Here is a 13,455-nt window from a genome sequence, read left to right as displayed (position 1 = left end):
ATGATTGAAAGATATGTGAAATCAGATGGTTGTTGTGAATACGATGCTGAGATTGTGAAAATCTTATGCCAAAGAAGACAGTTGATCAATAAGATTAAGTCGGCATTCTTTATATGTAATTTACAGGACAGGGCAGCATGGTAGAATAGCGTGAGCAGCAGGGTAGCATAGTTGTGAATCTATGGAATTCCTTGCCCAGTGAAGCAGTTGAGGCTCCTTCATTAAATGTTTTTAAGATAAAGATAGATAGTTTTTTGAAGAATAAAGGGATTAAGGGTTATGGTGTTCGGGCCGGAAAGTGGAGCTGAGTCCACAAAAGATCAGCCATGATCACATTGAATGGCGGAGCAGGCTCGAGGGGCCAGATGGCCTACTCCTGCTCCTAGTTCTTATGTTCTTATGTTCTTATCATGCCTTGTTGCCCCACCCCCAACCCCACCACCCCAATTAAAATGCGAACCGCATATAATTGGAACCTTGACAATCAGCCAAACAGCCTTTCATCCCTATCTTAAAGACTTTCTAATAACTGAATATTCATGGCGATGGATCATGCCACTTTTTTAATGCTGCTGTGAATTTTCTCTCAGGTCTCTCGCACCAGTGCTCTCGAGATAAATCCAGAGAGATTCTCACCCCGATATCCACTTGCTCAAAAACCTGTCTGAGATAACGAACTCAGTGAGTGTGGATCCTGTGTGCAAGTTCGACCAGTGGTACCAAGGCTCACTGCGTTTTGGCCCAATACCAAATCTCAGAATGTTTTCCTAAAACTATTCTTGTACCATTCACTTGTCACTTTATTGCCTCACTTTGCTATTGGGTGGAGCTCAAGGAAGTTGTAAATCTCCAAATGGAGGAGGGAACAGGGCAATGCATCAATGACACAACGCAGATGGTGAAGGAAACAATCTCTTGGCTTCTTCTCTCTGTTGGTGGTTATTAGTTAACCCTGAACTGATAGTGGGTAAACTGCACAGGAGGTGGGATTCTGAACTAACGGACATGGAATGTCCCAGTTTCATAGAATCCCTACAGTGCAGAAGGAGACCATTCAGCCCTTTGAGTCTGCAACGACCCTCTGAAAGAGCACCCTACTAGGCCCAATCCCCCATCCTACCCCCGTAACCCCACCTAGCGACAATTTAGCATGACCAATCCACTTGACCTATGCATCTTTGGACTGGAGGAGGAAACCGGAGAAAACTCACACAGACACGGGGGGAATGTGCAGACTCCGCACAGACAGTGACCCGAGGCCGGAATCCAACCCATGTCCCTGGCGCTGTGAGGCAGCAGTGCTAACCACTGTGCCACCGAGCCACCCTACAAGTTTCGATTACAAGCCTGCATTGAGTCAACTGACCTGTGACTCAGATAGCAGTAGGGTCAGCTACACTAGGGACAGGCACATTTTCCAGCGAGTATCTCACCTCCTGACTCCCCAGAGTCTGTCCGCCATCTACAAGGCACGAGTCAGGAGTGTGATGGAATACCCTCCCACTGCCTGGACGGGTGCAGCTCCAACAACACCCAAGAACCTTGCCACCATTCAAGAGAAAGCAACCCCGCTTGACGGACACCCCATCCACCACCTTCAACATCCACTCCCTCCACCACCGATGCACAGTGGCAGCCGAGTGGACCATTTCCATTGCAGCGACTCACCGAGGGTTCCCTCGACAGCACATTCTGAACCAGTGACCTGTATCACCTGGCAGGACAAGGACAGCAGATCCATGGAACCACTGCCAGTTCCCGTCCAGGCCACGCACCACCCTGACTTGGAAATACATCACCATTGCTGAGGAAAATTATGCCTGTGTCATCGAATCTTTCCTGAAGCAATCATTCAATTCAAATGTTATTGTCTACTCTTGAAATAAAATTTCATCAAAAAACCTGAATGTAAAAGCTCGTGTCAGCGTTGTGGAAGACTTTGGCAATGACCCTGTGACATGGCAGTGGAGGTGTCGGTGGTTACTGGATGGCACAAGGACGTTCTTCAAGACAACAAGCAGAAACTGTCAAGGTAACAGGCTTATGAGGAACGAGGTCAAGGCTTTATTGGCTGCTACCTCATCTAGCTGATAACCATCACCCAGGAGCTGGCAGTTCAGATCTTGCAGAGAAATAGCCGCTTTAGGCTGACGTAAGGTTGGCACTCCGCCCATTCCTTTCTCCTTCAGGCTTTCTTGGCCGATTGCGGATGATTCTTAATTCAAGATGTATTAAGAGCTTTGGAGGTTGTCGCGGGCTATTTTCTCCTCTTCGGTATCTTCAGTGCACTCTCATTTTTCCAGCTTTTGCTGTTTCGCAAAGGCCCAGGCTCCCCCGCACTCTCCAGCTCAAGTCAGACTTGCCTTCTCCAGGAGGAGAGAGGGATGTTCGTCCTCGGTGAGCAGCTGCAGCTTCTCGAAGTTGATCATAGAATCCCTACCATTCGACCCATCGAGCCTGCACCCACCTTTCAAATGAGCACTTTACCCAGGCCCATCCCCCCCCCCCCCCCCCCCCCCCCCAACCCCTTAACCCCATAACCTAACCTTCACATCCCTGGACACTAAGGGGCAATTGAGAATGGCCAATTCACCTACCTTTGTGGGAGGAAACCGGAGCACCCGGAGGAAAGCCCACACAGACAAGAGGAAAACGTATAATCTTCACACAGTCACCCAAGCCCGAAATCGAAACCGGTCCCTGGCGCTGAGAGGCAGTAGTGCTAACCACTGTGCCACCCTGAGGCCCATGGTCTTGGTCCCTCTGCTCATCCAAGGCAGCCTTGTCTACCAGGTTGGCCAGACTGGGAGGAGGAGAAGGACCCGAGGTGTGTGTGTGTGTGTGTGCAGCTGTTGTGCAGCTTCACCCGACCCAGTCTCCCTGAATCTGCGGCTTGGGCCCGAATTTGAGCATCACCACCTGAACTCCTTGTCCAACATCGGGTTGACAACTCTGACTGCCACCACGAGCTCTGTCCACTCCACCTCGGTCCCATGGAGCCTGAGAGGAAAGTCGGGGGGCATGGAGGAGGCTGGACAACAGGGAGGCAAGATACTAAAAGCTGTTTATACATACATGGAAGTTACAGAATGTAAATAGGTCATTTGGCTCAACCAATCCTTCATGAGAATAAAGACTCCTCAACATGCCTGACCTCCCCTGCTTCCGATCACCCATCTGTCCATCAATATGGTGGCACAATGGCTCTCTTCACTCAGGGCACTGACTGTTCAATGCGTTCCACTCTGACCAGCCCTCACTCAATGATATTCGCCAGTGACTGGGGTGGCAGTATCTTTCCTTGGGGCTGAGCCAAAGGGGGCCAGGTATGAGTGACATTCAAATCAGTCCGAGGCCTATTTTTCTGACGCCCCTTTCGAAGCTCCTCTGGAAGGAGCAGCGTCTCGCCCGGAATAAAGCCGCAATTCCAGTCATTTTGCCTACGGGTCTCTGCCTCCAGCCTTCCTGCTCTTTGGGATGGAAGCTGGGTTTTGCTTATCGTGTCTCAGCGGCTCTTTGTTTAGTTTGGCCCTGGTTTATCAGTAAGGGGAAACTGAATCCAGGAAACTCCCATTAGCTGCTTGGCCAGAAGCCACCACGTGGGGGTTGATTCTCAAAATACCCCGTGGCCGGAATTCTGTCCTTTTTACGTCCCCGCCGCCTCCTCAGTGCGATAAGATGTGCGAAAGGTGCTCATTTCTTGGGCAGGTCACTGCCCTTCTTATTTGGGCCGAGAAATTAGTGTCAGTAGCTATTCGACTACAGGGTGCCTTACCGTTGACCTACTTCTTGACTTCATTCACAATTTCCGCAGCAGGTCAATGAAAAGCAATCAGAAGTTTGTACCAAGGCTGTGTACTAAGGTTGATCATTTCATAGAACATAGAACAATACAGCACAGAACAGGCCCTTCGGCCCACGATCCTGCAACTTGACATCAGCGAACCCATCACAGGACGGGACATAGTGTGAGTGACGTGAATTTGGCCCATCGCTGGGAGAACTAGTGGGAAATCTGTGTCACCTCGCCAAGGGGTGCCTGATGCTATTTAAGCGTAATCGGGCACTTAAGTGGGCAGCCTCAGACCTCACACAGAGCAAAGTCCCCAGCAAGGTGGATAAGCTGCCCCCAACGGCTAATGAACAATCGGAGGCCAGCAGCTCGGCATTGCAGGCAGGGTCAGCGTGGGTGGTGACTGCTGCTGAATCTACCCACCCTGAGGCTCATTGCCAGAGATCATTTCTGGGTCCCTGGAGAAGGAGAATGTGGGCAGGTTTGTGGGTTGTGGGGAGGGGACCCGGTGATGAGGGAGGGAGAGAGATGGGATGCAAGGGTCAGGGTGGGCTCTGAGCTGGGCACTAAGTGCCTTTTAAAGAGCCATTCTCCCTTGGTGGCTGCTGGTAGGGTTTGTATGGCAGCCTTCAGGCAGCACGGAAGACCCAGGCGAGTTGGGCCGAATCACTGATCCACCTGCAAATTTTGGTGGGCTTTATAATAATGGTCTTTAAGTGGCTCAATAATGGGGGCGATTCTCCGAGCCCCACGCCGGGCCGGAGAATCGGAGCAACCACGCCACGACGCCATGACACCCCCATGCCAGCACGCGATTCTCCGAGGTGCAGAGAATCGGCATCATTTGCGATGGCACATTTGGCGCGGCATGGCCGCGGGCCGCTGGAATCGGAGGGGCTGCCGATTCTCTGACCCAAATGGGCCGAGTGGCCACTCCGACACGACAGAGTGCCACCGGCGCCGTTCACCCCTGGTCGCTGCCGGAGGGACCTCTGCAGGAACGCTTGGGGGGTGGCCAGTGGGGAGGGGAGGGCTCCCTCACCGGGGGGGGCTCCGATGGGGTCTGGCCCGCGATCGGGGCCCACCGATCGGCAGGCCGGCCTCTCTGTCGGCAGGCCACCTTTCCTCCGCCGGCAATGTTATAGCCCTGGGCCATTGTTGTGCGTGGCGGCCTGGGGGAGGACGGCCACTGCGCAGGCACTAGTTGGCGCCTGCCCAACTGCGCATGCGCGGGACCCAAGGCACCGCGTCTTTTACGCGCGCCGGGTCTCCGACACCGTGCCGTGGCCCCACCCCCGCAAATCGCGCCACGCCCCTGCCAGCCCCACGGAGACCCCAGAATGGGGGTCTGGGAACGGGCACCGACGCCAGAGTAAAACACTTAGACTCCCGTTGGGAGAATCCCGCCCAATGAGTCTAATCAGCCAGCGGGCAGGTTCCTGCGTTGGTCCATTCCTACGACAGGACCGGGGGGGGGGGGGGGGGGGGGGGGGGGGGGGGGGGGGCGGCGGGGGCAGTACCTTTGTCCAGTGAGCCCTTCAGGCCTTTCTGATAACTGGGTCTCAGAATTCCAGTGCCGTCCTGGCCTATTTCCTGCCCTTCAGAAACCCAATGTCATCCAAAACTCTGCTGTCTGGATATTATTTCAGCCAGTAGCCCAATACTTACTGACCGATAAATAGCTGTCCAGTCCACCAGAGTCTAGATGTTCAAATTCTCATCCCGCCGTTCAAGTTTCTCCTCAGACTTGCCCACCCCTAACTCTGCAAATGTCTCCATCCCTCAAACCTCCTGAGAGCTTTGCCTTCCTACCTCTTCTTATACACTCCCCACTTTCTCCACCCGATGACTAATGGCCAAACCGTCTGGTGTTGAGGCTCCAAACTCTGAAATTTCCTCCCTAAACATCTTTCCACCTCTCTTCACGACACTCCTTAAAAAGTACCTCGTTAACCAATGTTTCAGTCACCTGCCATATGCCTTCCTTTGGACCTGTGTCAATGTTTGTCTCATCACTCCGCTGCGAAGCTTTCCGATGTTAAAGGTGCTATATCAATGCAAGTTGTTGTATTCAGCAAGGAACCCAGTGGAGCATCGACACAAGCAGTGCCGTGAGAAGGTGCCCTACAGGATATTTCGCTGGCCACGGGAAACAAAGGGTTCACAATGGTGTGGCCAGTGATGGATTGTTGAATCACAGATGACACCACAGTGTTAACCTCTTCAGTACCAGGGTTGAGTATATTTACAAAGTGGTTGGCAGCCCACGGCCCGGAGTCTAACCATGGGAAGGGCCACTCATTAGTGGCATCACTTTATACAGGTTGCATGTGAATGGTTTAGCCCAGTTGCCCCTATAATGCAGTTGCGTCAATCTGGAGAATCTGAGCTTTTGATTGGCTGGAAGACTTAATCCTGCCTTCTGAGGTGGGAGGAGAAAAGAACGAGAATAAAAAGGGATTTTAATGAAGAAAAATAAGATTCAAATTAAAATCAACAAAGGTAAGGAAAAAAAACAAAAGGAACAGGAGGGCAAAGAATAGGAAGATGTACTTTAGTAAAATCGTGTTTTTGTATAGACTACAGTAATTAAACTCTTTCTGGTATCTGAGGAGATTTCTCGGCCCCAGTGTTAGCGTTACATTCAGCAACAGTTTGTCGGCCAAGAAAAATGAACAAAATTGGTCAGCTTCGGGGGTAATGGCGGTTTTCCTGAACTCACCAGAAATGAAGGTTTCGCTCAGATACAACTCGCCCTGTGGAATCATAGAATCTGCAGTGCAGAAGGAGGCCATTCGGCCCATCGAGTCTGCACCGGCTCTTGGAAAGAGCACCCTGCCCAAGCCCACACCTCCACCCTAACCCAATAACCCAGTAACCCCGTCCAACACTAAGGGCAATTTTGAACACTAAGGGCAATTTAGTGCGGCCAATCCACCTAACCTGCACAACTTTGGGCTGTGGGAGGAAACCGGAGCACCCGGAGGAAACCGGAGCACATACGGGGAGAACGTGCAGACTCTGCACTGGCAGTGACCCAAGCCGGGAATCGAACCTGGGACTGTGGAGTTGTAAAGCAATTATGCTAACCACTATGCTACCGTGCTGCCCCTTTGAAAACTTCAGCGTTGTTAGGTGTGGCGTCTGTTCCAGCAGGAACAGTCACTGAAGGTAGATGTGGTGGCAGAGCAGTGAGCAGGATATTTTTGGAACGACAGTAGCAACATGGATACAAAACTGGCTGAGCAATAGGAAACCGGGAGGAACAGTCAATGGATATTTTTGGGGCTGGAGGAAAGTTTGTCGTGGTGTTCCCCCGGGGGTGGTATTTTGACCCTCGCTTTTCCTGACATTTATTAATGATCTATATCTGGTGTGCAGGGGACAATTTCAAAGTTTGCAGATGAAACAAAACTTGGGAGTGTTGTAAACTGTGAGGACGACAGTGCAGAAGTTCAAAAGGGCACAAACAGGTTATTGGAGTGGGTAGATAGCCGGCAGATGAGGTTCAACGCGGAGAAGGGTGAGGTGGTGCATTTTAGTTGGAAAAAACATGGAGAGATCACATAAAATAAGTGGTTCAATTCTTAAAGGGGTGTAGGAGCAGAGGGGCCTGCGTGTAATTGTGCATAGATCATTGAAGGTGACAGGACAGGTGGGGAGAACAGTTAATAAATCAAATTGTATCCTGGGCTTTATTAATAGGGGCATTAAGTACAAGAGCAGTGAGGTTATGCTGAACATATACAAGACACTAGTTAGACCTCAGCTGGAATATTGTGCACAGTTCCGGGTGCCACACTATAGGAAGGGTGTGAACGCATTGGAGAGAGTGCAGAAGAGGTTTACAAGAACGGTTTCCGGGATGGGAAACTTCTGTAATGAGGATAGATTGGAGAGGTTGGGACTGTTCTCCTTGGAGAGAAGAAGATTGAGGGGAAATTTGATCGAGGTGCTCAAAAACATGAGGGGGCTGGACAGAGTAGAGAGGGAGAAACCGCTGGTAAAAGGATCGAGAGCGAGGGGGGCACAGATTTAAAGTGATTTGCAAAAGAAACAAATGTGGTGTGAAAAACTTTTCAGGGGTTCGGGTCTGGAATACACTGTCTGAGAGTGTGGTGGAGGCAGGTTCAATCGAGGCATTCAAGAGGGCATTAGATGATTATTTGAATAGAAACAATACGCAAGGGGTACGGGGCAAAAGGCAGGGGAATGACACTAAGGCAGGATGCTTGTTTGGTGAGCCGGTGCAGACACAATGGGCTGAATGGCCTCCTTCTGCACTGTAACAATTCTATGACTCTGAGTCTTTCTGAAGACTGTTAAATGAGACAAGGCTGCCCCTTCAAACTCCAGGACAGCAATCTGGTAGTGGGCCACAGAGGAGCAAAATTTCTCTTATTTTATAATCGGGTTGGAGAGCAGTTCCTGAAGAGTACTTGGAATAGCAGATGTCAGCTACGCATTGAAAGATTGAAAGACTGTTGCGTGTGACTGCCATCTCTTGACAAGCGTGGGGCACTGCTGTGTTCTGGAATAAATGCTCGGCAGTGTCAAGTGGACGACTTTCTTCCCTTTAGGAGCTTTGTTTGTTTTGGAAAGTTGCCGTGCGTGAATTAGTTTCCTCGTTTCCTACATTGGAACCCTGAGTACACTTTGCTGCAAAGCACCTTGGGATGTCCTGTCATCACTGTCTAAAAGGAAAGTTTTGCCAAGTTAAGACAAGAGATGAAGGGGGAAAAAATCCTCTCAGAGGATTGTGAGCCTTTGGAATTCTCTTCTTCAATAGGTGTTTGAGGCCAAGTCTTTAAATATATTCAACCCAGAAATAGATAAATTCTTCATAAGCAAGGGGGTGGAAAGATTAACGGCAGGAATATGGATTTGAGGTTACAATTAGATCAGCCATGAGCTTACTGATTGGCAGAGCAAGCTCAATGGACTCAGTGGGCCTCCTCCTGCTCCAAATTTGTATAATCATATGAAAGGCGCTACATAACTGCAAGTCTTTCCTTTATCGGATTCATAGAGTTACATAGAAATTATTTTATGAAAGCAAGTTGTTATGCTCAGTCAGTCATTGTTGGTACTTACCATCCGCATGAGGGATAGTCCATGCTTCCACACTGTCCCGATGTCCCTTTCTTCCCCTTTCCTTCAGTGGTTGTCACAAGTAGCTTAGATACCTTTAAGGGAAAAGGCAATGAGTACATGAGAGAAAAGAAAGGGATACTGAAAAGCTGAGATAGTTAGAATAGGAAAACGGGTATAAACCTCCATAGAATTCCTGCAGAATGTGTGCAGAAGGAGGCCATTCGGCCCATCGCGTTGGCACCAGCATTCTGAAAGAGCATCCTAACCAGGTCCACACCCCTGTCCTATCCCCGTAACCCCGCCGTGCATTGATCATGGCCAATCCACCTAACCGACACATCTTTGGGCGGCACTGTGGCACAGTGGCTAGCACTGCTGCCTCACAGCTCCAGGGACCTGGGTTCAATTCCAGCAGTAGGGTGACTGTCTGTGTGGAGTTTCCACTTTCTCCTTGTGTCTACGTGGGTTTCCTCCGGGTGCTCCGGTTTCCTCCCACAGTCCAAAGATGTGCAGGTTAGGTGGATTGGCCACGCTAAATTGCCTCTTAGTGTCCAAAGGTTAGGTGGGTTTGCAGGGATAGAGGTGTGAGCTTTGGTAGGGTGCTCTTTCAAGGGCCAGTGTAAACTCGATGGGCCGAATGGCCTCCTTCTGCACTGTAAATTCTATGATCAATGATCTTGGAACTGTGGGAGGAAATTGGAGCACCCAGAGGAAACCCACGCAGACACAAGGGAGAAAGTTCAGATGTCGCAGTCACCCAAGGCCAGAATTGGGCAGGGTGGGGATAGAGAGATATGGGCGAAATGCGGACAAGTGGGAGTAGCTTAGTGATAGAAACTGGGCAGCATGGACAAGCTGGGCCGAAAGGCCTGTTTCCATGCTGTAAACATATATGAGTCTATGAACCCGGGTCCCAGGAGCTGTGAGGCAGCAGTGCTAACCACTGTGCCCCTGTGCGCCCCAATGAAAACAGTCGGGCCAAATGGCCTGTTTTAGTGTTGTTGGTGCTGTGGGCGGGATTCTCTGCCCCGCCGTGCGGTGCGGCACGTTCGGTGCGGTGGAGGAGGTCCGCCATTGGCTGGTGGTGGGATTCCTGGTTCTCCTGCTGTCAACGCGGTTTCCCCTTGTTCGCGCCCTCCGTCGCTGGGCAACCCACCATGGAGAGTCACCATCGACAGGACTGAAAGATCCCACCGGAGGGAAAGTCCCACCCGACGCCCATCTTTACCCTCACGGCCCTCCGCGCAAAATGGTTTCTCCCTCTCCCTGTCCTGAACCTCGCAAGCATTGGAAACAGTATTTCAATTTACTCAGTCCCATCCCTTCAAAATTTCATACACCAACATTTGCCCCTTAACCTCCTCTCTGCAAACACCCCTAATTCCTGGAGTAAAAACAGAAAACGCTGGATGAACTCAGCAGGTCTGGCAGCCTCTGTGGCATCAATGTTTCGGATCTAACTGATCCTCCTGCAGGTCTGCAGAAGGACCACATTTTGATCTGAAACGTTAACTCTGTTTCTCTGTCCACAGATGCTGCCAGACTTGCTGAGTTTATCTACGCTACACCCACTCTGTTGCCTTCCCTGCTGAAGAGCCCAAAGGCTCTCGAGTTCTTATTCTTGTCTTACGCAGCTTCACTGTCAAGTTTGATTTGTATTGTGTACTCTTTGACAGAAAGCTCAATGTTTTGTTCGCTCAGATTCACTCAAAATGCTGGCTTCCTGTGAGGCTGAATCAATCTGCTTTTCCACGTATCTCAATGTTCCCCTTCAATGAAAGATTACTTTATCTTTAACGGGGAATTCCATCTGCCATTTGTTTCACCATCTTTAAAATATCCGGCACGGTGGCACAGTGGTTAGCACTGTTGCTTCACAGCGTCAGGGTCCCAGGGTCGATTCCCTGCTTGGGTCACTGTCTGTGCGGAGTCTGCACGTTCTCCCCGTGTCTGCGTGGGTTTCCTCCGGGTGCTCCGGTTTCCTCCTGCAAGTCCCGAAAGACGTGCTTGCTAGGTAATTTGGACATTCTGAATTCTCCCTCAGTGTAACCCGAAAAGGCTCCGGAATGTGGCGACGAGGGGCTTTTCACAGTAACTTCATTGCAGTGTTAATGTAAGCCTGCTTGTGACAATAAAGATTCTTGTTATGAAAGATTATTATATCCCGTCCCTGTGCACTCCTCAAACTATTTACCGACGTCTCCGAGTTTGCCTGCAAATGTGGACAGCCTTTCCTCCTCTGTAGCCAAAACGATTGACGTCTTTAGCCAAATGACCATCACATTTAGGGCCTCACGGTAGCATGGTGGTTAGCATCAGTGCTTCACAGCTCCAGGGTCCCAGGTTCGATTCCCGGCTGGGTCACTGTCTGTGTGGAGTCTGCACGTCCTCCCTGTGTGTGCGTGGGTTTCCTCCGGGTGCTCCGGTTTCCTCCCACAGTCCAAAGATGTGCGGGTTAGGTGGATTGGCCATGCTAAATTGCCCGTAGTGTAAGGTTAATGGGGGGATTGTTGGGTTACGGGTATACAGGTTACGTGGGTTTAAGTGGGGTGATCATTGCTCGGCACAACATCGAGGGCCGAAGGGCCTGTTCTGTGCTGTACTGTTCTATGTTCTATGTTCTATTCTCTCTGCATCTTGCGATAATCGCCTTTAGTTGTTTTAAATGATGTTCACAGGAAACAGGGGAAGGGAAAAAAAAATTGAGGTCCTTCTGGATCACCAGCCGCAACACTTTATTTGGCCTTTTGCACATTTCGGTTGTCCTTGAACATTGCCTCCACCCTTAGCTTTATCCACTGTAATTCAAACTGACAGCAACATTGGTCTCTCCTCCTGACTTCCTGTCCAGAGGTCAGGACCTATGCCTTGTTTTCTTCTACAAAGCCCTCCAGTTATCAGAGTGGATTGTGCACATTTCAAACACTAAACCTCCCCACCAACAACCAGCCTTCACGTTGCAATTAATAATAATATTGGCTTCCTATTGGTTGGGCCTTAATCGCGATCCCCAAATATTTTCCTGCTCATGGACTCACATCTCACGCAGTCTGCATCCATATGTACGCCCTATATAAATGTATATATCAGACGCTAAAAAATCCAATCCGGAGCAGGACAGAGGAACGAAATCTGGTTCGAAACTGCAAGAGAAGTTTGAGAGGTAAGAGTTAAGGGTTTTTATTATGTTAAAGAGAAAACGCAAATGTTGGAAATTGGGAAAAGGCAATGGAAAATATCGGAATGGCATGGGGGGGTCCATCAGCGTTATGAGACGAGAAATCCAGGTTAAAGTTTCTGATGGAGATCCATTGAAGGAACTGCCAGCTATGGTAGCAAGGTTTCGTTTTAACCCCTGTTTCTTTTTACAGCTGATGTTTCTGTGCGGTTTTATAGTAAATGTGCCACTACTGATTGTGAAGCGAGAAAAGATTTTGGCCAGTGATATGTTCAGTAACACATTGGTATGAAACAATAAATTATAAAATTAACGTATCAATTTATTGGGAATCCGTACTGAGGAGCAGCGGATTCACACTGGCAGGTCAATACTAAGTTAACCCCCAGTGTGATTTTTTTTTTCTTTTTAAAATTTTCAGAGTACCCAATTAATTTTTTCCAATTAAGGGGCAATTTAGTGTGGCCAATTCACCTACTCTGCACATCTTTGGGTTGTGGGGGCGAAACCCACGCAAACACGGGGAAAATGTGCAAACTCCACACGGACAGTGACCCAGAGCCGGGATCGAACCTGGGACCTCAGCGCCGTGAGGCCGCAGTGCTAACCCACTGTGCCACCGTGCTGCCCCAGTGTGATTTTTTAAAACCTGCTGTCTGTGACACTTTTGTGGCTTTTTGCAGACCTGTGGCACTGAGAGTTAGATTGGGTTTCAAGCTATTTGCTTTTAACAATTGGCGCAAGCGGGTGTAGGGGTTTGGTAGCGGGCAACAGAAAGGACTCATTTTCATGTTCCAGCGGGCAGGCATGGTGAGAAATGGCAACAGGATTGCCGTCTCCTTTGAAGAAAGAATTATGAATTTAAATCCGGGCAACCAGGACGAGGGGCGATCAGAAGAGCCCACGTCAGATTTCGCAGCACGGAATGCTTGAGCAAGCATTGTGGTGACCTATCTGTGATTAAACGCCGCGTTTCGCTGTGATCGGAATTATTACAGGGCAGTTCTAAAGACGCAGTGAGAAACCTCGCCAGACTTTACAGGGTGGATGTACTTAAAGCAGAATTCACATTGTCTGCACATTACAGTGTTCCTCATGTTCAGCACCAGTTTAGAATGTGGAACTTGCCGCCACAGGGAGTCGCTGAAGTAAACTGCAGAGGTGGGTTCAAGGAGAAGCTGGATAAGTACACCAGGAAGAAGGGAAAAGAAAGACATGTTGATAGGGTGAGATGCAGAAGGCAGGAAGGGTCTCATGTGGAACATAAATACCAGCAGGCACCTGTTGGGCCGAATGGCCTGCTTCTGTACTTTGAATACCAAGTAATTATACACATACAGTAATTTTCACACAGTGAGATCTCCCAGTATGCTTCACATGGCGGAGGCAA

General features: G+C 49.8%; 1 protein-coding gene across 3 annotated transcripts in view; it reads left to right on the top strand.

The window, feature by feature from the left end:
- The window catches only part of myo1ha (myosin IHa), a 216,831-nt gene that overhangs the window by 82,500 nt on the left and 120,876 nt on the right, over positions 1-13,455 (top strand). The window contains exon 1 of one of the 3 annotated variants that reach the window (XM_038815462.1): positions 6,064-6,295. The exons of 1 other annotated variant lie outside the window; for it this stretch is intronic. The gene's annotated coding sequence lies outside the window, so the exon portion shown is untranslated. Of the gene's footprint in view, positions 1-6,063; positions 6,296-11,852; positions 12,051-13,455 lie in introns of those variants that run through there. One more of the 3 variants, XM_038815402.1, reaches the window with a different exon arrangement.

The sequence above is a fragment of the Scyliorhinus canicula genome, chromosome 1 (genome assembly GCF_902713615.1).
Source record: "Scyliorhinus canicula chromosome 1, sScyCan1.1, whole genome shotgun sequence".
NCBI lineage: Eukaryota > Metazoa > Chordata > Chondrichthyes > Carcharhiniformes > Scyliorhinidae > Scyliorhinus > Scyliorhinus canicula.
This window is presented reverse-complemented; position numbering and strand designations above follow the sequence as displayed.